At 42.5% G+C, this 21,039-nt stretch overlaps 7 non-coding genes across 7 annotated transcripts; all 7 read left to right on the forward strand.

Moving 5' to 3' along the window:
• The first annotated feature begins 6,041 nt into the window (after positions 1–6,041).
• On the forward strand, positions 6,042–6,120 carry LOC117311318 (small nucleolar RNA SNORD115). The gene has a single exon (XR_004525532.1). It is a non-coding gene; the product is annotated as a small nucleolar RNA SNORD115 (small nucleolar RNA).
• Positions 6,121–10,455: 4,335 nt separating this feature from the next.
• LOC117311315 (small nucleolar RNA SNORD115) lies at positions 10,456–10,533 on the forward strand. The gene has a single exon (XR_004525529.1). It is a non-coding gene; the product is annotated as a small nucleolar RNA SNORD115 (small nucleolar RNA).
• A 2,020-nt stretch (positions 10,534–12,553) lies between these two features.
• On the forward strand, positions 12,554–12,634 carry LOC117311312 (small nucleolar RNA SNORD115). Its single transcript, XR_004525526.1, has one exon. It is a non-coding gene; the product is annotated as a small nucleolar RNA SNORD115 (small nucleolar RNA).
• Positions 12,635–13,610: 976 nt separating this feature from the next.
• On the forward strand, positions 13,611–13,688 carry LOC117311313 (small nucleolar RNA SNORD115). Its single transcript, XR_004525527.1, has one exon. It is a non-coding gene; the product is annotated as a small nucleolar RNA SNORD115 (small nucleolar RNA).
• A 2,023-nt stretch (positions 13,689–15,711) lies between these two features.
• Positions 15,712–15,791, forward strand: LOC117311309 (small nucleolar RNA SNORD115). The gene has a single exon (XR_004525523.1). It is a non-coding gene; the product is annotated as a small nucleolar RNA SNORD115 (small nucleolar RNA).
• A 2,038-nt stretch (positions 15,792–17,829) lies between these two features.
• Positions 17,830–17,910, forward strand: LOC117311310 (small nucleolar RNA SNORD115). Its single transcript, XR_004525524.1, has one exon. It is a non-coding gene; the product is annotated as a small nucleolar RNA SNORD115 (small nucleolar RNA).
• Positions 17,911–19,962: 2,052 nt separating this feature from the next.
• LOC117311311 (small nucleolar RNA SNORD115) lies at positions 19,963–20,043 on the forward strand. Its single transcript, XR_004525525.1, has one exon. It is a non-coding gene; the product is annotated as a small nucleolar RNA SNORD115 (small nucleolar RNA).
• Positions 20,044–21,039: the final 996 nt, after the last annotated feature.

Consider the following 21,039-nt stretch of genomic DNA (forward strand, 5'->3'; position numbering starts at 1 on the left):
ACACTTTTATTTTCCCCCATATGTTCAACTTTATTTATTGATGTTGGATTTTATTTCTGTTTTTAAATTGTGAATCTATTAAAAAGTTCTTGTGGTTATAGTTATTCTTAATAGTTTTGTCTTTTCATTTTTATACTATGTAGCAGGATGAAACTAATTTATACGTTATTAAAACTATTAACACTATTCTGTGTTTGTCTATATATTTACTTTTACAAGTGAGATTTGTACTTTCATACACTTTTGTGTTCCTGTTTAGTGTTTATTCATTTCAACTTGAAGAGCACCCTTAAACTTTTCTTGTAAGGTAGGTGACAAACTCCCTCAATTTTTTATTTAACTGGGAAAGTCTTAATATCACCTCTATTTTTAAAGGACAGTCTTACCAGTTTAATATTCTTGATTGGCAAAGTGTTTTTTCCTTTCAGTATTTTGAATATATTATTTCTTTCTCTCCTGGCCTACAAGGTTTCTGCAGATAAATCCACTTATAGTCGTATGTGAATTCCCTTGTGTGTGATAAGTCACTTATCTTTTGCTGATTTCATGGATATCTCTTTGCCTTTGCCTTTTCCAATTTAATTATACTGTGCCTTGGTGTAGATCTCATTGGGTTCAAGCTATTTTGTGACTCTTAAGCTTCATGAAATCCATTTCTCTCCACAAATTTGGTAATTTGTCAGCCATTTTTTTAAAAATAGAATTTTTGTCTCTTTCTCTTTCTCTTCTCCTTCTAGAATTCCCATAATGCAAATATTGTTCCATGTGATGGTATTCCATACTCCTGTAGGCTTTCTTTTTTTTTAAATTCTTTTCTCTTTTTATCCCTCTGACTGAATAATTTTAAATGACTTGTCTTCAAGTTCACTAATTCTTTCTCCTGTTTGATCAAGTACACTGCTGAAGCTCTCTGTTGAAATTTGTAGTGCAATGATTGTATTCTTTAGCTCTAGAATTTCTGTTTGATTTTTTCTTGTTTCTATTTATTTATTGAACTTCACATTTTGTCCAGGTATTATTTTTCTGATTTCATTCAATTGTTTATATGTGTTCTCTTTTAGTTCTCTGAGCTCCTTTAAAACAATTATTTTAAGTTCTTTATCAGGTTGTTGGTAGATATCTATTTCTTTAGGGTTAGTTATTGTGGCTGTATTAGTTTCCTTTATACAAATTCATTAAAGCAACTCATTAAATCTTGGCTTCAGAAGAAAGTCATTCACCAGTCAGCTCAACCTGGGATTATGGGAAGGCCAGTTCTTGGCACCCATAGACAGGAGAGGCAAACTACCAATACTCTGATGTTGGGTGAGGACACTTGCTGGGATCTGTCATAGGGGGAGGTGTGAGTTGGGCCTTATAGTTGGACTGGGCTGCACCTGTGTTCTCTGGTTGGGTGGGATTGGTGGGAGACTCCTTGTTCTAACAATGCTGGTAGCAAGGGCCCTGGTTGGACAAGGCAATGTTGTTGTTAGGAGCACAAGGCTTCTGTAAAGATCTGCAGTATAAGTTACTGTGAACCCATAACCCTTTTCCTTGTTCCTAGCTGTCCCCAGGTGGTATACCAATGCCAGTTCTCTCAGTGTTCCATGTGAGCTGAGAGATAAGTGGGCCTCTCAGACAATGCCCTGAAACCCTGGGGAAGTTGGATGTATGTCTTAATTTCTCTTTCCCCAACTGGAGAAATCATGGGCCAAAGAGATCCTTCTCAGTGTGTTGCTGTTCCAGCTCAGGGAAGGGGTGACATGTAAAAAGTGAAATGTTTATTCTAACCCTTTTTGATGTAGTTTTCTTGTTTTTCATGCTCCACCAGTGTACTATATATAGCCTTACCCCTGAGGTGTCAGGCATTCAGGACAGCATTTTCATCTGTGTATAGTTGCTAAATTGTTTTTCTGTGAAGGAACTAGGGACAGGGATGCCTATTTACCATCTTGCCAATGTTACCTTAGACTAGCCTTTAGTCTTAAAATGAATATCTATGCTGATAATAAATATCTTTATGGTCTGTTAGGCCACCAGCAAACTTTGGAAGAATGGAGGTTTTCAAACGTTGGTAGAAACTAAAATATTACATGGGAAATGAATCACCAATGTATTAGAGTCATTGAAAATTCTCTAACAGAATTATATTATTGATTGTAAAATTCATACTCTGGAAAAAAATTATCTAAAAAAAGAATTTTCAGACCAAGTTGTGAAAAGAGCTACTGAGTTTTGGACCGGAAAAATTAAATGCCCATTATTTCTACCCAGAAACTCCTATTCATAATTTCAGAAATATCTAACTCTATAATAATTAGAAAATTATAAATCAAGGGTAAATAAGAATAACACCATAGGAAAATGGGAATTACATGATGGGAATTTTTCTTTACAATATTTCCATTGTATGCTTGGGTGGCTTTTCCATGCTTTTTCAAACAGAAGGAATATACTGAATATTTTGGAATATTGCAACACCTATAATTCAGTAAATAATACAAAGATGTGTTGTTTGAAAAAAATTATTTACAGGTAACACCTAAGATAAATCAAGGAAGCCATCTAAAGCCAATGTTACCTGGAATACGGTGGCAAATGGACTTGATCAAGATTAGACCTTTAGAAGGTATCAAATATTTTTAGTAATGTTGAGTATGATGTTTAGACGGCCAGACATGTTTCCATAGGCTAAAACTGATGCTCGAGCAGTGAAAAACACCTTTTTAAATTATATCGTCTCAACTTTTGGAATTCCTAAATATCTAGAATCCAATAGAGAAAGTAATTATATATTTTGTAATTTAGGAGCTTTGTAACATCCTACAAGTACTCAAATTTTGCCTACTTTTTATCATTTCCAGTTCCTGGACAAGTGGAATTAATGAACCATATCCTAAAATTTATTTGGCTAAATTACATCAAACCACTCACTTGCAGTGGCTCAAAGCCTTACCATTAGTTTCATTAAAATTAGGTTAACTCCTTCTAGTAAGCAAATTTCAAATTTCAATTAGAAGATATTTGAATTTAGGGTTTAAGCCTAACTCATTATCTGATGCAATAAAAAGTAGTCATGATCAAATATAATACTTAAAGAGTTTGCAGGCTTCCCTGGACTTATTTTGCCAGATGCTGGAAAAATTTCCCTGAGGAGGTATGCCATCAATATTGAACAGGAGACCTGGTATATATCAAATTGTTCCAATATCAGACTGATGGTCGTCACACCAGACAGAATCCTACCAGGTTTGTTGATAATTCACATCAAGGTTTGTTGATAATTCACATCAAGGTGAAGAAGAAACCCAAGTAGATGCATGCTTCTCTTGTGAGACCAACACCTATGATTGAGTGGACCACAATTTCCATTAAGAACCTTAAGGTTAAATCCTCTAGATAGTAATTTAAAATAATATGCAGGCTGAAGAAAAAGTTTGTCTAGTGGACAGACAGTAGGAGACATAGATTTTTGTGTTACTTCTTAATTACCTTGACCATTATAATTTTGATACTTATTCTATTTTATATCAGTTGAACATGAAGCTTATAGTATTAGACCTTCTTCCTTTAAAAGTGAGTATATTAACCTCAGGGAATTTTGAATTGATTACAAATGTTCTGAATATGGAGTGAGGACTCACGAAATACATATTTTGCCATAATACTTCAGATCCTTCAATTGGATAGTTTAAATTTAGAAGAATGAAACCCACAGACTATCTATTGATCTATTTACCCAAATAAAACAATCTTAAATATCACCCTTTGTGTTATTGAATATACTAATGGGAAGAAATTTTTAACCAGTCGAACTAAATACAAGTATATTCAAATTGAAAGTCCTTGAACAATAACACAAAACTCCAACTGCTCTCTACGTTATATAGCCATTGGAGCCCAGTTTGACAAAACTGGAATGAATGTACAATGAGGAAGACATATCCCAGCCCAAATTATATAGCATATTTCCTTTAAAAGTCCCAAAATATAGTGTCCCATTAAAAATAAGCCTACCTTATTTAGAACTTAGCAATCTCCAGTCTCCATACTTAAGGTTTCTAGGGTCATTAAATGGACTATTGCTTTTAATATTACTACTTCTAATTTGAGTCAATTCAACTCAATTCTACTTGTATGCAATAGGCTTTATGACTATGAAAAGTGTTTACATGAATATTAAAATGTGTCATGATCAAACTAAAAGAGATTTACTAAATACCATATTTATAGGTAAATAGAAGCTGGGACAACAATTGCAAACTCTATTGATATAGAAATATGGACAAACATACTTAGTGCCTTGGGACAATTGCAGAAAGATGTAATTCAGATGCAAACAGGGTGGAATCAAAACCTAATACAGAATACAACTATAGAGAAAAGTGAAAATGGAATTGAGAAATAATTTGGAATTGGACACCTGGGAATGAAACCCTGCTGCAAAAAAAAAATGTACCTAAATATTTTTCACAAGCCTTCACTCATATAACTGAACAATTAGTTATTCAACAATTGCAATATACACTTACTAGTACTGAAATACAAGATTGCACATACTTAGAACAACAGTTAGATTTGGGCGTGTTACTATATATGGAGAGATTAAATAATGTTGTAAAAAGATTAATCATAGAAGAGCTGAAACTTGGCAATTGCAGACTGAAACTTCTGAAAACAAAACTACTAAAACTAACTTCACTAAAAAACATAAGTTTTCTCCTATACATATGTGAAACTAATATGTTAGATGGGTGCCAGTCCTTCAAGGAGATATATTTGAATTGAGACAATGGTGCCTTAAGAAAAACATATGTGTCTAAATCAATCTATGTGCTTATAAGTAAAGAAAAATTGTTCATCTATTAAGCTATGTTTAATGATTTATAATTCCTAATAGTGTTGCACCTTTGGGTTCTATCCTTCGCTCTTTTTCTCTCTTTACATATTACAGTAAGATATACTGCTAAGAGTTACACCTTCTCATTAAGTGACAAATGACAGCCTTACTCATAAATTCATTCCAAATAGATCACTGGACTAGAGAAGTTTCACCCTAAAACACTTAGACTTATTCATTTAGTCAGCCTGAATATTGATATGGGGTGTTCTTATTGATTGACTGATCTACTTGATGTAATCTTATGACAAAATATTTGCTTATTATTTGAATTTTACATGATTAACAGTTAAGAAAAATTTTGTTAACTGGCATATAGATCAATGTTCAATGCTCATCTAGGTCTCTATAATGACTAGACCAATATTTATATAATATTGAATGGGATCCTAATAGTGTCTTGCTGCTTTAGGACCATTGAATAACTTTTAATAAATGACAATTCTGCCAACATAGATTAAAATGTGAAATTCAGTAATTTTCTGTTTCTATTAACCCTAAAGTTGATTATATTAATGAGGAAACCCATATATAAATTTCAGTGCCTGAATATCATGTTAATGCATTATTTTCAGTATAATGATGTATGTGCTATGAATGATGGAGGCTGCCTGGAAATGAATACTATTTCCGGTAACCTGATACTTGATTTGTAAACTCCAAGTTTCAAGTGGCTTCAGGTGTGCCATTTTAGGAGAGTTCATATGCAATAGACAATGCCAAATATTACCAGTATGGCATCTTTTGATATATAGATAAATGATGATAATTGGGATGCTCTTGTGTTTTCCTGACATGTTCTGAGTGGTTCTCCAAAGAAACTTGTGTTCTGTGTCATTCTTGTGTAGGGTTGTCAATAGTCTACAACCTCTATACTAGGTCATTTTCTGAGTATTTATCATATTGCTCCATTAAGGAAAAACTTTCAAGAGCCATGTTCCATGAAAGACTTAGTTCTATATTTTGATACTTGTCCTACTCCTGTACACTTAAATAATGAGTACAGAGGAAGAGCATGGTTTGACCTGCAGCCTTGGAGAATTAATGTGAGTCAGGTACCTACCACTGAATATGTCAATATGCCAGTCCAAATTGGTGCCATAATTGGCTGGTACATATATTCAGGTCCAAGTGTATATATGTGTATGGAAAGCCAGGGCTTCAGTCAACGATGAGAACTTACAGTCTTGAAGTGAGATGATGACTTGGAAATCATGATCAATAGAATTGAAATGAAGGTAAACCTAGGTGACAATACAAGGAAATATATATGGAATCATTATTTCCTTTATAGGCATTTTGTTTGGTGCTTGAGACAATGAAACCTTAAAAGAAACTTATGTAAACCAATCCTGTCTATCTACTAAAAAGTAAAAAGAAATACTCATCCTATAAACTTTGTTTCAGAAATTTATAATTTTTAATAGTAAGGTACATTCAGGGATTAGTCCACTGTTTTCTTCTCAATGTGTCTTTGAGTAAGACATTAAACCAAGGAATGCAACACTGCATTGATGATAGGTGTCTAGATTCCTTTAGTCATAGTTATATTCCAAATAGAAAATTGACTGGAGAAGATGCACTCCTAAGAATAATAGATTTAAGCAGAAGGTAAACTGAATAGGAATATGGAATTTCCTTTTGAAACAGTGACTGACTTACTTGATGTAAATTTATAAGTTTCATTTGAACATGAAATTAATAATATTGAAGTTGAGAAATTTTGATTCACTGGTCCCCAGTACAATGTTTAATCTACTTCAACAAACAAGATGAAAACAATATTTTTATAATTTTACAGGATTCTAAAAGTAGCTTTGCACTACTTTGAAGTACTAAAGAATCTCCCATAGCTGAAGGAAAATGCCATTAAAGAGATTTGAGATACAGTAGTTGGACTGTTAAAGAGCTAAAATTTTAAGCTTAAAATTTAGTACTTACACTAAGAACAACACAAAATTACAGATCTTAATATGGACCAACTGTATATAATATAATAAACAATTTTCTATAAATCAGCAGTCCCCAAACTTCTTGACACTAGGGACCAGTTTCGTGGAAGACAATTTTTCCACAGACAGTGGGGGAGGGGTGGGATGGTTTGGGGGATAATTCAAGCTCATTACATTTATTGTGCACTTTATTTCTATTATTATTACATTGTAATGTATAATGAAATAGTTATACAACTCACCATAAAGCAGAATCAGTGGGAACCCTGAGCTTGTTTTCTTGCAACTAGATTGTCCCAGCTGTGGGTGATGGGAGACAGTGACACCTGAAGTGTGTTGTTTATGTCCAGTCTACTCCATAATCTCGTTTTGGTTGCTGTCACTGCAGAAAACCCTGCTGCACAAAGACAGGATGTTGGAAATGGAAGCAGGCTTTTCAGTGCTTTTGTGGCAATGTCAGGATATTACGTCTTGACTTTAATCCAGAACGTATGGAGATTTGAAGTTGTCTCAAACATACTTTTAAGGCCACCGTAATTTGCGATCTCAAGCAGTTGATCCTCTTCTAGCACGGACAGTCAATTCACCTGGTTTATTCACAAATGAGTCACGGATCCATTCCTTCCCAGTTTAGGGTCTTTTGTGGTTCAGAAGTAATGCTCAATCTTTTTTGAAAGCTGAGATAGGTGATCATGCACCAGCTGGGAGGAAGAAGTCCCTGGCTAAGTGTCTTTCAAAATCTCTGCTAATGTTTGAAACATGTCAAAAAGCCATGTTCAGTTGTTGCCCCCATAACTGCAGTTTGGCTTTGAATGCAGCCACTTTATCTGCTGACTTGAACACAGTTGCCATTCTCCCCTGAAGTGACAGATTGAGTTCGTTGAGCAGATTGAATATGTCACACAAGTAAGCAAATTTTGTGACCCATTCTGTGTCACTGAAGTGTGCTGCCAGTGGTGACAGTTTTTCTAAAAGAAATCCCTGGAGCGGCTCTCATAGCTCAAAAACTCGGGCCAATGATCTACCTTTAGAAAGCCATGTCACTTCTGTGTATAGGAGAAGACATATGTGCTCTGCATCCATCTCCTCCCAGAGCTGCGCGAACAGACGTGAGTTAAGGGCATGTACTTTAATACGGTTGATAATTGTAATCACATCCTGTAAAACGCTAATAAGTTCAGGTGACATTTTCCAGCTAGCCAGCATTTCTCTATGGATGACACAGTGTGTAGACTCACATTCAGAAGTGACCTCTTTGACCCGAGCAGTGAAACCACAAAGCCGTCCAGTCATGGCAGCCGCTCCATCCATGCATATACCAACACAAAATGACCAGTTCAGTTTTCCTGATATGTAATCATTCAAAGACTTGGATAGTTCTGCAGCTGTGGTGTTGGTTGGCAACAAAAGTACACATAACATCCTCATGCACATCCTCCTGGAAAATATATTGCACAAAAACAAGCATTGTTGCCTTGTGGTCAACATTGGTAGACTCCTCAACCTGGATTGCGTACCACGGTGACTCATTAATCCTCTCTAACAATTGTGCCTCAATATCCTCTGCTATTTCATCCATTTGTCTATTTATGATGCTAGCTGAAAGAGGAACATGTGCCACCTTTTGAACTGCAGCCTCTCCTAAAAGTTCACAACCAATGTCCTTAGCAGCAGGCAAGATCAACTTTTCACCAATAGTAAGGGGCTTCTTAGCTTTAGCAATGCTGTTAGCCACTAAGAATGATGCTCTCAGTGCAGACACATTTGATGAAGTTGTGGCCTTCAATAATTACTTCTGTTCGTCGTGTTCATGTTTTGTTCTTTTGAAAAACTCCAAAGTCTTGTCTTTTAATTCAGGGTGATTAGTTTCCATGTGGTGAAGCAGTTTTGAAGGTTTCAAGGCTTTGTTGGATAGTCAGTTGCCACATATAATACAAAGTGGGCTTGGAGAATGTGAATCACCTGTCGCAATGAACCCATAATTTAAGTAGGACTCTTAGTATTTTCTTTTAAATACAGCTTTTTTTATTTGGCAGTATTGGAGTCTTCTGCTGTCTCATCATTGGGTCTTTCCCAATTTTCAAAGAAGCTCTCCAGCAAAGTTTGTTTTTTATTCATTTTGGCTAGGGTTAGCTTGTGGGCTTACCAAAACTGTGACTGAGAAAAGTGCGCAGTATGGGAAAGAGTTGTGGATGGAAGTAGTAAATAAAATAATGGGCAGGCCACGCGCAGACTAAAATGATTGTTGAATTCTGACTTAAAGCCTGCCACCAGATGCAGCTGTACAATTGAAGTACATCAACTCACTTGCCACTATAAATCTGCCACCAGATGCAGCTTAATTGTCACTTGCCACTCACAGATAGGGTTTTGATGTGAGTCTGCAAGCAATTGATTTATTATGGTCTCTGTGTAATCAAACCTCTCTGCTAATGATAATCTGTATTTTCAACCACTCCCCAGCTCTAGCATCACCACCTCAGCTCCACCTCAGATCATCAGGCATCAGATTCTCATAAGAAGCATGCAACCTAGATCCGTGGCATGTGCAGTTCACAGTAGGGCTCACACGCCTATGAGAATCTAATGCTGCCACTGATATGAAAGGAGGAGGAGCTCAAGTGGTAGTGTGAGCAATGGGGAGTGGCTGTAAATAGAGATGAAGCTTAGCTCGCTCACCGGCCACTCACCTCCTGCTGTGTGGCCTGGTTCCTAACAGGCCAAGGACTGGTACCAGCCTGTGGCCTGGGGGTTGGGAACCCCTGCTATAAATGATGCCAGAAGATTCTCATTTACAATTGACTATGCTAGTGTCACTGAATGAGAAGTATTTTTTCTCAATGAGTGACCAACTAACTTTAAAGAATTATCAAGGGCAAATCCAATATTTTTGATGAGATATTTACTGATCTGTGGTTGCCAGGTGATGATGTGATTTTTTTTAACTAAATATATAAGAAGGCATATTTACATTGATTATGAAATTCATTTCTTCTGTACCTACAAAGTGGGTAAGATATTGAAGAAAACACACAATATAACAATGGCTTATTAACCATGTTCAAAAAGGCTAAAATTCATGTTCAAGCATCACTAAAAAATCAAAATGACAACTGTACTGTTATTTTATTTGTAATCCAAAGACTCATGTGGCTTCAAAAATAGAACTTGAGGAAGTTCTTATGCAAAGAGAAAAATACAGAGATAACAATATAGATCAGTGTTTAATAAAATAAAATTGATCAGTGAAATGACCTCATGTTTCCTAAACACTAAAGGTGGAAAAAAGGAAAACTAATTCACAAACATTCTAATTCTACAGGAAAAAATGAAAGGTAAACAAAACTATAATAACATTCAAAAAATATATAATGATAATTAAAAAACAGAAATATTTAGGATGTTTAAATGAACATATACAATTACATCAACCCGAAAATTGAGAAAGTAAAAAAGGAAAGAACAAAAAATATTGTATATAATAAAAAATAACACTAAAAATATTTCTTCTAAATGTCAAAAAATATTATGGAAATAATATTCAGCATAATGTATTAATTTTAAAATATTTTGTGGTACGCATGTTGAAGAAAGAGGAAAATGATACATGAAAATAGCAGAAAAGATTAGAAAATAAAAATTATATTATCGTCAAGAGAGATGATGGTCTAAAAATCATGCTCAACAGGATTGTGCTGAAGCACAAGGGAATTGGTCATCCAGGGGCAGGAGGATGCAATCTTCCTGTCCCTTCCAGAGCCCTTGGATGTGGGTGTGGATGCACCCTATCCTTCTAGGAAAGCATGTGAGACTTTACCTTGTCTAGGGACTTCCATGTGGACAAGTCATGGTCCTGTCTTTGGCTTTCTTTCCTGATTCCTAGTTCCACAACCCGCCCAGAGGCCTTAGGCGGGGCCTTCTTAGCCCTTTCTTTTCAAATTGTGTCTTTCAGTCAGACTTTCTGGCAAGGGTCTCGCCACAGCCTGAATGATTCAAGGTGAGTGGCTCTCTTTGGTCCTTGACACAGGCCTCAAAGGACATTGGATTATGTGGGATGCCCAACTAAAAGCAGTCAAGAGAGAGGAGTCCTTTCAGGAACCTCAGTCGTCCCAAAGGGGGATTTCTGCTGTGGCACCACAACTAAGGGCTACGATCTTAGGAAATGAAAAACCTTTCATTAGACCTGAATTCTAATCAGATTGCACATGGAAGAAATGTTTCCTTCCCTGGGCCCCTGAGGAGCACACCTCAAAGCAGAGTACTCTGATCAACTGAGGGGACAGTCATTTGTGGTGTGTATTTTGCAGTCTCCAAAGAACCATTGGTAGAGAAGAATCATGCCCCAAGACAGGAGATGGTGAGAGGCAGGCAAGAACCCATCCACCAGGTCTTGGCATGTAGACGCTGCTGGCTATTGAGAGAGCTGAAGGGCAGCCCCTGGGTTTAATGGGACTTGGGCAGGTAACTTTCAGGGATGGTGGGGTCTCAGTGAGGTTCATTGTTCCTGATACTCCCTCTGGTGGATTTTGCTTCAACAACTAGCAGCCATTGCATCTCCTGTGGAGTTCTTCCACTAGGGGAGACACTGCCGTCAAAGAGAGCACCTTCAAGAGGAGAAACCCCTTTTGAGTGTGCCTACCTAGTAAGGTTGTTGAGAGCCCTTCTGAGCCCTGGTATCATCTCCATTGTGAGGCCCTGTTGCCCGAAGTGGAGGGGGACCAAATGATGTGGGCCAAGGAGGGAGTAGTTGCACTGCTGTTCTTTGGGGGCCTTCGATGGTCCATAAAACGGGCTGCTGCACCAAAAGATGATGGCTCTTATTCCCGGCCTGAACGTTCACATGCAGGGCTTTGCCAGGTTGACTAGTGCTCAGCCCATGGGCCCATCTCCAGATAATTTCTTCTTCAAGCATCCATTCCATGGGAATTCATGGCCTCGTTTTCTGTGTTTTGGCAGGCAAGTGGCCAAGCCGAATGTCCCATTGACTGCCCCATGCTTGCATGGACCAGAATCAGGCCAAAGGAACATCTCTGTTCCCCAGCACACGTCCAGAGAGTTTTGGTGGCCAAGAAGCCATGGCAACAGGCCTTCTGATGGGAGGTGAGCAACTGATGCTCTGCCTTCTCTCAGCAGTCTTTTAGATATTCGTCATTTCTTCATTCCTTGACACATTTTTTATGTATGCATTCATACACAGATCCACACGTCCACTGGTTCATTTATGTTTGTTAGTATATATAGAAGGAGGGAGGGAGAAAAATAAGGAGCTAGGGAGGTAGGGACCTAGAAAGGTAGGTAGGTGGGTTGGTAAGTAGGTTGGTAGATAGGTAGGTAGGTAGGTGTTAGGTATGCGTTTCAGATAGATACTTATGTCAATGCATATAGGTACATTTGGTCACTCTGTGTTTATGCATGTATCCCTGTTGGTATGTCTTATAGTATCATCCGATGCATGAAGATGTACATGCAACTACACCCAATGCCTAACGCTATGGACTAGGAGTTGACACAAATGTCCTACTCCTCTCTAAGCAGAAAACGTCACCAGGAGAAGGAAGATATGAGTTTGGACTGCTGCCTATGGTGAAATCAATGTCAGCCTTTGTCCAACACCTGGAAGAGATAGAAAGTCACGTCTTTTTGAGCATCCTCATTTCCAGAAAGCATCTGAGGTAAGACTACTCAAGTGCCAGGGCACAGAGGTGTGGGGATTGCCTTGGTCGGGTCAACGATGAGAACTCATATGGTCCTGAAGAGACATTATGACCTAACAATCATTCTCAATAGGATTATGCTGAGGCCCAGTGGAGGTGGCCATCCAGGGGCAGGAGTTTTTGAATCCTCCTGTCCCTTCCAGAGCCCTGAGGTGTGGGTGTGGAGCCCTCAAGGAAGCCCTTGAGGCTCTACCATGTCAAGGGCCTTCCATGTGGCGAAGACATGGTCCTGTCTTTGGCTTTATTTCCTGATGCCTGGTTCCACAGCCCAGCCAAAGGCCATAGTCGGGGCCTTTCCTTAGCTCTTTCTCTTCAAATTATGTCTTTCAGTCAGACGTTCTGGCAAGTGTCTCACCATGGTCTGAATGATTTGAGGAGAGTGGCTCTCTTTGATTTTTGACAGAGGCCCCAGTGGACATTGGACAGTTGGGGAGGCCCGGACAGTTGGGGAGGCCCATCTCAAAGCTGTCAAGAGGGGGGAAATCCTTTCAGGAACCCTAGTCTTTGCAAAGGGAAGATTTCTGCTGTGGCACCACATCTAAGGACTAGCTTCTCAGCCACTTAAAAGCCTTTCATTAGAACTGAGTTCTAGTCAGGTTGCACATGGAGGCAACGTTTCCTTCCCTGATCCCCTGGGGAACATCCAGACGTACGTAGGTAAATAGTCGTTAGGTATGCGTGTCAGGTAGATGTTTATGTTAATGTGTACAGGTACATTTAGTCACATTTTTTGTTCATGGAAGTGTTCCTGGATGTACAAGACATGTGTTGGTATGTCTTGTATCATCATTCGATGCATGAAGGTGTACACACATGACCCCAATGCCTAAGGGTTGGACTAGGTGGTGACACAGCTGTCCTACTCCTCTCTAACCAGATAACATCCCCAGGGGAAGAAAGATCTGAGTTAGGCCTGCTGCGTATGGAGCAAGTGTTGTCTGCATTGGTCCAGCACCTGGAAGAGACAGAAACTCACGTCATTTGGGACATCCTCATTTTCAGAAAGCTTTGGAGGTAAAGCCTACTCAAGTGAGGGGGTACGAATGCGTGGGGAGTGCCTCAATTGGGTCAATGATGTGAACTCATATGGTTAAGAGAAATGATGGCCTAAAAATCATGTTCAATAGGATTACGCTGAGGCCCAATGGAGGTGGCCATCCAGAGGCAGGAGGTTGGGGATTCTCCTGTCTCTCCCAGAGACCAGGGGTGTGGGTTTGGAGGCCCCCTATCCCTCTAGGAAAGCCCTTGAGACTCTACCGAGTCTAAGGGCTTCCACATGGCAAAGACGTAGTCCTATCTTCACCATGCTTTCCTGATCCCTGGTTCTGATGCCCACCTGGAAGCCATAGGCGGGACCTTTCCTTAGCTCTTTCTCTTCCTATTGTGTCTTTCAGTTAGATGTTCTGGCAAGGACCTTACCACGGCCTGAATGATTCGAGGTGAATGGCTTTCTTTTTTAGACGGTGGGCCCAGTGGATGTTGGACTATGGGGGTGGGCCATCTCAAAGCCTTCAAGAGGGAGGAGTCCTTTCGGGAACCTCAGTCCTCGCAAAGGGGGGAACACTGCTGCCCCACCACATCTAAGGACTAGCTTCTCAGGCACTTCAAAGCCTTTCATTAGACCTGTGTTCTAGTCAGGCTGCACATGGAGGCAACGTTTCCTTTCCTGGGCCCCAGTGGAACATCCACACAGGTCTGTGTGTACCTCAAGGCAGAGGATGCTGATCTACTGAGGAGACAGTCACTTTTGGTGTTTGTTTTGCAGTCTCAAAAGGACCATTGGTAGGGAAGAACTGAGCCCCAGGACAGGAGAAATTGAGAGGCAGGTAAGAAACTGTCCACAGGGTTTTGGCAAGTACATGCTGCTGGCTACTGAGAGAGCTGGAGGACAGCCCCTGAGCTTAAATGGAGCTTGGCCAGGTCACTTTCAGGGATGGTGGTGTCTTGGTGAGGCCAATTACACCTGATGGGACATCTGATGGATTTTCCTTTGCCCAATCGGGTCCAGTGATTCTCATGGGGAGCTCTTCCTCTCTAGGAGCCACTGCCTTCAAAGAGAGCACCCTCAAGAGGAAATAACCCTTCTGAGGGGGCACTCCTAGTAAGGCCGTTGAGAGCCCTTCTGAGCCCGGGGATCATCTTGATTGTTAGGCCCTGTTGTCAGAAGTAGAGTGGTGGCCACATGATGTGGGCTGAGGAGGGAGTAGGTGTACTGTTGTTATTTGGGGGCATTCAGTGGGCCACTAGAGGGGATGCTGCACCAACAGATGATGGCTGTTGTCCCCAGTCTGAAAGTTCCCATTCAGGGCATTGCCAGGTTGACTGGTGCTAAGCCCATGGGCCCATCTCCAGATATCTGCTTCTTCCAGCATCCATTCCATGGAATTCATGGCCACATTTGCTTTGTGTTGGCGGGCAAGTGACTAAGTCCAATGTCCCATCGGCCACCCCATGCTTGCACAGACCACCATCGAGCCTGGAGGAACATGTCCATTCTGCAAGACACGTCTGTAGAGTTTTGCTGGCCAAGAAGCCCTCACCCCAGGACTTCTGATGAAAGGAGAGGCAATGATGCTCTGCCTTCACCTGGGAGTCTTCAGGGATTCATCTATTCTTCCTTCCCGGAAACATTAGTTTAGTACCTATTCATGCACAGATCCAACTGTCCACTGGTTCCTTTATGTTTCTAAGTCTGGATGGAAGGAAGGAGAGAGAAAAGTAAGGATAGGAAGATAGGGAGCTAGAAAGGCAGGTAGGTGGGTCCGGAGGTAGGTAGGTTGATAATTGTTAGGTATGCATGTCAGGTAGATGCGTACAGGTACATTTAGTCACATTTTGTGGTCGTGGAAATGTTCCTGGATGTACAAGACATGTGTTAGTATGTCTCATAGCATCATTCAATACATATAGGGGTACATGTATTACCCCCCCAATGCCTAACTAGGAAGTGACACAGCTGTCCTACTCCTCTCTAGCCAGATAACATCCCCAGGGGAAGGACGACCTGAGTTTGAGCTGCTGCCTATGGAGCAAGCGATGTCAGACTTGTTCCAGCACCTGGAAGAGACAGAAAGTCACGTCCTTTTGGGCATCCACATCTCCAGAGAGCATCTGAGGTAAGCCTACTCAGGTGCCATGGCACCGATACGTAAGGAGTGCCTCAGCTGGGTCAATGATGAGAACTCATATGGTCATGAAGAGAGATGAGGACCAAAAATCATGTTCAATAGGATTACGCTGAGGCCCAAAGGAGGTGGCCATCCAGGGGTCAGAGTTTGGGGGAATATCTTGTCTCTTCCAGAACCCAAGGGTGTGGGTGTGGAGACCCCTTATTCCTCGAGGAATGCCCTTGAGACTCTACCGTGTCTAGGGGCTTCCAAGTGGCAAAGATGTTGTCCTGTCTTCACCTTGCTTTCTTAATCCCTGTATCCAATGCCTGCCTGGAGGCCATAGGCGGGACCTTTCCTTAGCTCTTTCCCTGAAAATTGTGACTTTCATTCAGACAATCTGGCAAGGGTCTCCCCACGGCTTGCATAATTCGAGGTGTGTGGCTCTCTTTGATTTTTGGCAGAGTCCACAATGGAGGTTGGACTATGGGGGAGGCCCACCTCAAAGCTGTGAAGGGGAGCATTCTTTTCAGGAATCTCAGTCCTAGGAAAGTGACGGATTTCTGCTGTGGCACCACATCAAAGGACTAGTTTCTCAGGCACTGAAAAGCCTTTCATTAAACCCGAGTTCTAGTCAGGTTGCACCTGGAGGCAACGTTTCCTTCCCTGGGCCCCTGAGGAACATCCACACAGGTCCCTGCACACCTCAAGGCAGAGCACACTGATCTACTGAGAAGATAGTTACTTGTGATGTGTGCTTTGCCATCTCCAAAGAACCATAGGTAGTGAAGAATCATGCCCCAGGCCAGGAGATAGTGAGAGTCATTCAAGAACCCATCTACCGGGTCTTGGTAAGTACATGCTGTTTGCCATTGAGAAGCTGAAGGGCAGCCCCTGAGCTTTAATGGGACTTGGCCAGGTCACTTTTAGGGATGGTAGTGTCTCAGTGAGGCCAGTTGTTCTTGATGGGCCCTCTGATGGGTTTTGCCTCCCACTCTCATCCAGTGATCCTCCAGGGAGTTCTTCCTCTGTGAGGCCACTGCCTTCGAAGAGAGCACCCTCCAGAGTAGAAACTCCTTCTGACTGTCCATTTCTAGTAAAGCTGTTGAGAGCCCTTAGGAGCCCTGGTATCATCTCCATTGTGAGTCCCTGTTTCCCTGAAGTAGAGTCATGGCCCCATGATATGGGCTTAGGATGGAGTAATTGCACTGCTGTTGTTTGTAGGCCTTGGGCATGCCATGGATGGAGAGGCTGTGCATCAATAGACAGTAGCTCTTTTCCTGGCCTGAACATTCCCATTCAGGGCTTTGCCAGTTTCACTGGTGCTGAACCCATTTGCCCATCTCCATATATCTGCTCCCTTGATCAACCAATTTTGGGGACTCATGCCCTTGTTTCTGAGTGTTGGTGGGCAAGTGGCCAAGCCCAATGTGCTGTCAGCCACCCCGTGCTTGCACAGACCAGGATCAAGCCTGGAGGAACATTTCCATTCCATAAGACAAGTCCATAGAGTTTGGTGAGCCAAGAAGCCCTTGCCCCAGGCATCTGATGGGAGGATAGCCAATGATGCTCTGTCTTCACCTGGGAGTCTTTAGCAATTCATCAATTCTTCCTTCCCTAATACATTAGTTCTGTATTTATTCATGCACAGATCCATTGGCCAATGGCTCATTTATGTTTGTAAGTCTGGGAGGAGGGAGGAAGACAGAAAAGTAAGGAGATAGGGAGGTAGGGAGCTAGAAAGGTAGTTGGGTCGGGAGGTAGGTAGGTAGATAGGTATTAGCTGTGCATTTCAGGTAGGTGTTTATGTAAATGCATACAGGCACATTTGGTCAGATTTTGTGTTCGTGGAAGTCTTTCTGGATGTACAAGACATATGCTGGTATGTCTCGTAGCATCATTTGATGTATATAGGGGTTCATGCATGACTCCCTGATGCCTAACGGTATAGACTAGGAGTTGACACAGCTGTCCTACTCCTCTCTAGCCAGACAATGTCCCCAAGGGTAGGATGATCTGACTTTGGTCTGGTGCCTATGGGGCAAGCGATGTCAGCCTTGGTCCAGCTCCTGGAAGAGACAGAAAGTCATGTCCTTTGGGCAGTCACATTTCCAGAGAGCATCTGAGGTAAGCCTACTCACATGCCAAGGAACGGATGTATAAGGATTGCCTCGGTTGGGTCAGTTATGAGAACTCATATGGTCCTGAAGAGAGATGATGACCTAAAAATCATGCTCAGTAGGATTACACTGATGCCCAAAGGAGGTGGCCATCCAGGGCCTGGAGGTTGGAGATTCTATTGTCCCTTCCAGAGCCCTGGAGTGTGGGTTTGGAGGCCCCCTATTCCTGGAGGAAATCCCTTGGGACTCTACCTTGTCTAGGGGCTTCCACATGGTGAAGATGTGATCCTGTCTTTGGGTTTCTTTCCTGATCCCTTGTTCCTCTGCCTGCCCAGAGGCCATAGGCGGGACCTTCCTTAGCACTTCCTCTTCAAATTGTGTCTTTCAGTCAGACATTCTGGCAAGGGTCTCACCACAGCCTGAATGATTCGAGATGAGTGGCTCTCTTTGATTTTTGACAGAGGCCCATTGGAAGTTGGACGATGGGGAAGGCCCACCTCAAAGTCGTCAAGAAGGGGGAGTCCTTTCAGGAGCCTCAGTCCTTGCAAAGGAGCGGATTTCTGCTGTGGCACCACATATAAGGACCAGTTTCTTGGGCACTGAAAAGCCTTTCATTAGACTTGAGTTCTAGTCAGGTTGTACCTGGAGGCAATGTTTCCTTCCCTGGGCCCCTGGGGAACATCCACACAGGTCTGTGTGCACCAGAAGGCAGAGCACACTGACATACTGAAGGGACAGTCACTTGTGGTGTGTGCTTTGCCATCTCCAAAGAACCATCAGTAGGGAAGAATCGTGCCCCAGGACAGGAGAAGTTGAGAGGCAGGCAAGAACACTTCCACTGGGGCTTGGTAGGTAGATGGTGCTGGCTATTGAGAAAGCTAAAGGGCAGCCCCTGAGCTTTAATGGGAGTTGGCCAGGTTACTTTCAGGTATGGTGGGGTCTCGGTGAGGCCAGTTCTTCCTGATGAGACCTCTGATGGATTTTGCTTCACTCACTAGTGGTCAATGAGTCTCCTGGGGAGTTCTTCCTCCCTGGGAGCCCCTGCCTTCAAAGAGAGCACTCTCAAGAGGAGAAACCCCTTCTGAGTGTGCATTCCTAGTAATGCTGTTGAGAACCCTCCTAGCCCTGAGATCATCTCCATCTTGAGGGCCTGTTTACCAAAGAAGAGGGGTGGCTCCATGGCATGGGCTGAGGAGGGAGTACTTACATTGCTGTTGTTTGGGGGCCTTCCATGGGCCACAAGAATGGACACTGAACCAACAGACGATGGCTCTTGTCCCTGGCCTGAACGTTCCATGAAGGGTTTTGCCAGGTGGACTGCTGCTGAGCCCATGGGCCCGTCTCCACATATCTGATTCTTCCAGCACCCATTCTGTGGGATTTCCTGGCCCCATTTTCTGTGTGTTGGTGGGCAAGTGGTCAAGCCCAGTGTCCAATCGACCACCCCATGATTGCACAGACCAGGATCAAGCCCAGAGGAACATCTCCATTCTGCAAGACACATCCATAGAGTTTTACTGGCCAAGAAGCCCTTACCCCAGGCCTTCTGATGGGAGGAGAGCCAACGATGCTCTGCCTTCACCTGGGAGTCTTTAGTGATTTGTCAATTCTTCCTTCCCTGTCACATTAGTTATGTAACTATTCATACACAGATCCACTTGTCACTGGTTCCTTTATGTTTGTATGGAGGGAGGGAGGGAGGGAGAGAGAAAGGCAAAGAGGTAGAGAGGTGGAGAGCTAGAAATGTAGGTACATGGGTTGGTAGGTAAGTAGGCAGATAGGTAGGTAGATGAGTGTTAGGTACGCATTTCAGGTAGGTGTTTATGTTAATGCATACAAGTACATTTGGGCACACTTTGTGTTCGTGGAAGTGTTCCTAGATGTACAAGACATCTGTTGGTATGTCTCATAGCATCATTCGATGCATGTACATGTGCACGCATGACCCCCTAATGCCAATGGTATGGACTTGGAGTTGACACAGCTGTCCTGCTCCTCTCTAGCCAAAGTCCCCATGGGAAGGAAGATCTGAGTTTGGTCCACTGCCCATGGAGCAAGTGATGTCAGCCTTTGTCCACCACCTGTAAGAAACAGAAACTCAGTTCCTTTTGGGCATCCTCATTTCCAGAAAGCATGTGAGGTAAGCCTACTCATGTTCCAGGGCACAGATGAGTGGGGAGTGCCTCGGTTGGGTCAATGGTGAGAACTCATATTGTCCTGAAGAGACATTATGACCTAACAATCATGCACAATAGGATTACACTGAGGCCCAAAGGAGGTGGCCATCCAGGGGCCAGAGTTTAGGGATTCTCCTGTCCCTTCCAGAACCCTGGAGTGTGGGTGTAGAGGCCACCTATCCCTGGAGGAGAGCCCTTGGGACTCTACCATGTTTAGAGGCTTCCACGTGGCAAAGACGTGATCCTGTCTTCAGCTTTCTTTCCTGATCCCTGGTTCCACTGCCTGCCCGGAGGTCCTAGGTGGTGCCTTTCTTTAGCTCTTTCTCTTCAAATTGTGTCTTTCAGTCAGATGTTCTGGCAAGGGTCTCGTCATGGCCAGAATGGTTTGAGGGAGTGGCTGTCTTTGATTTTTGACAGAGGCCTCAATGGACTTTGGGTTATGGGGGAGGCCCACGTCAAAGGCGTCAAGAGGGGGAAGTCCTTTCTGGATCCTCAATCCTCGCAAATGGGGGATTTCTGCTATGGCACCACATCTAAGGACTCAGTCAGCTGATTTCTGCTATGTCACCACATCTAATGACATAGTCAGACTGCACATGGAGACAACATTTCCTTCCCTGGGCCCCTGGGGAACATCCACACTGGTTCGTGCCCACTTCAAGGCAGAGCACACTGATCTACTGAGGGGACAGTCACTGTTATGTGTGCTTTGCCATCTCCAAAGAACCATTGGTAGGGAAGAATCATGCCCCAGGCCAGGAGGTGGTGAGAGGCATTCAAGAACCCATCCACTTGCCCTTGGCAGGTAGACACTGCTTGCTTTTGAGAAGCTGAAGGGCAGCCCCTGAGCTTTAATGGGACTTGGCCAGGTCACTTTTAGGGATGGTGGTGTCTCAGTGAGGCCAATTGCTCCTGATGGGCCCTCTGATGGGTTTTGCCTCCCACTCCCATCCAGTGATCCTCCTGGGGAGCTCTTCCTCTGTGGGAGTCAATGCCTTTGAAGAGAGCACCCACCAAAGTAGAAACTCCTGACTGTCCATTTCTAGTAAAGCTGTTGAGAGCCCTTAGGAGCCCTGGTATCATCTCCATC

This window comes from Tursiops truncatus, chromosome 2, assembly GCF_011762595.2.
Source record: "Tursiops truncatus isolate mTurTru1 chromosome 2, mTurTru1.mat.Y, whole genome shotgun sequence".
Classification (NCBI taxonomy): Eukaryota; Metazoa; Chordata; class Mammalia; order Artiodactyla; family Delphinidae; genus Tursiops; species Tursiops truncatus.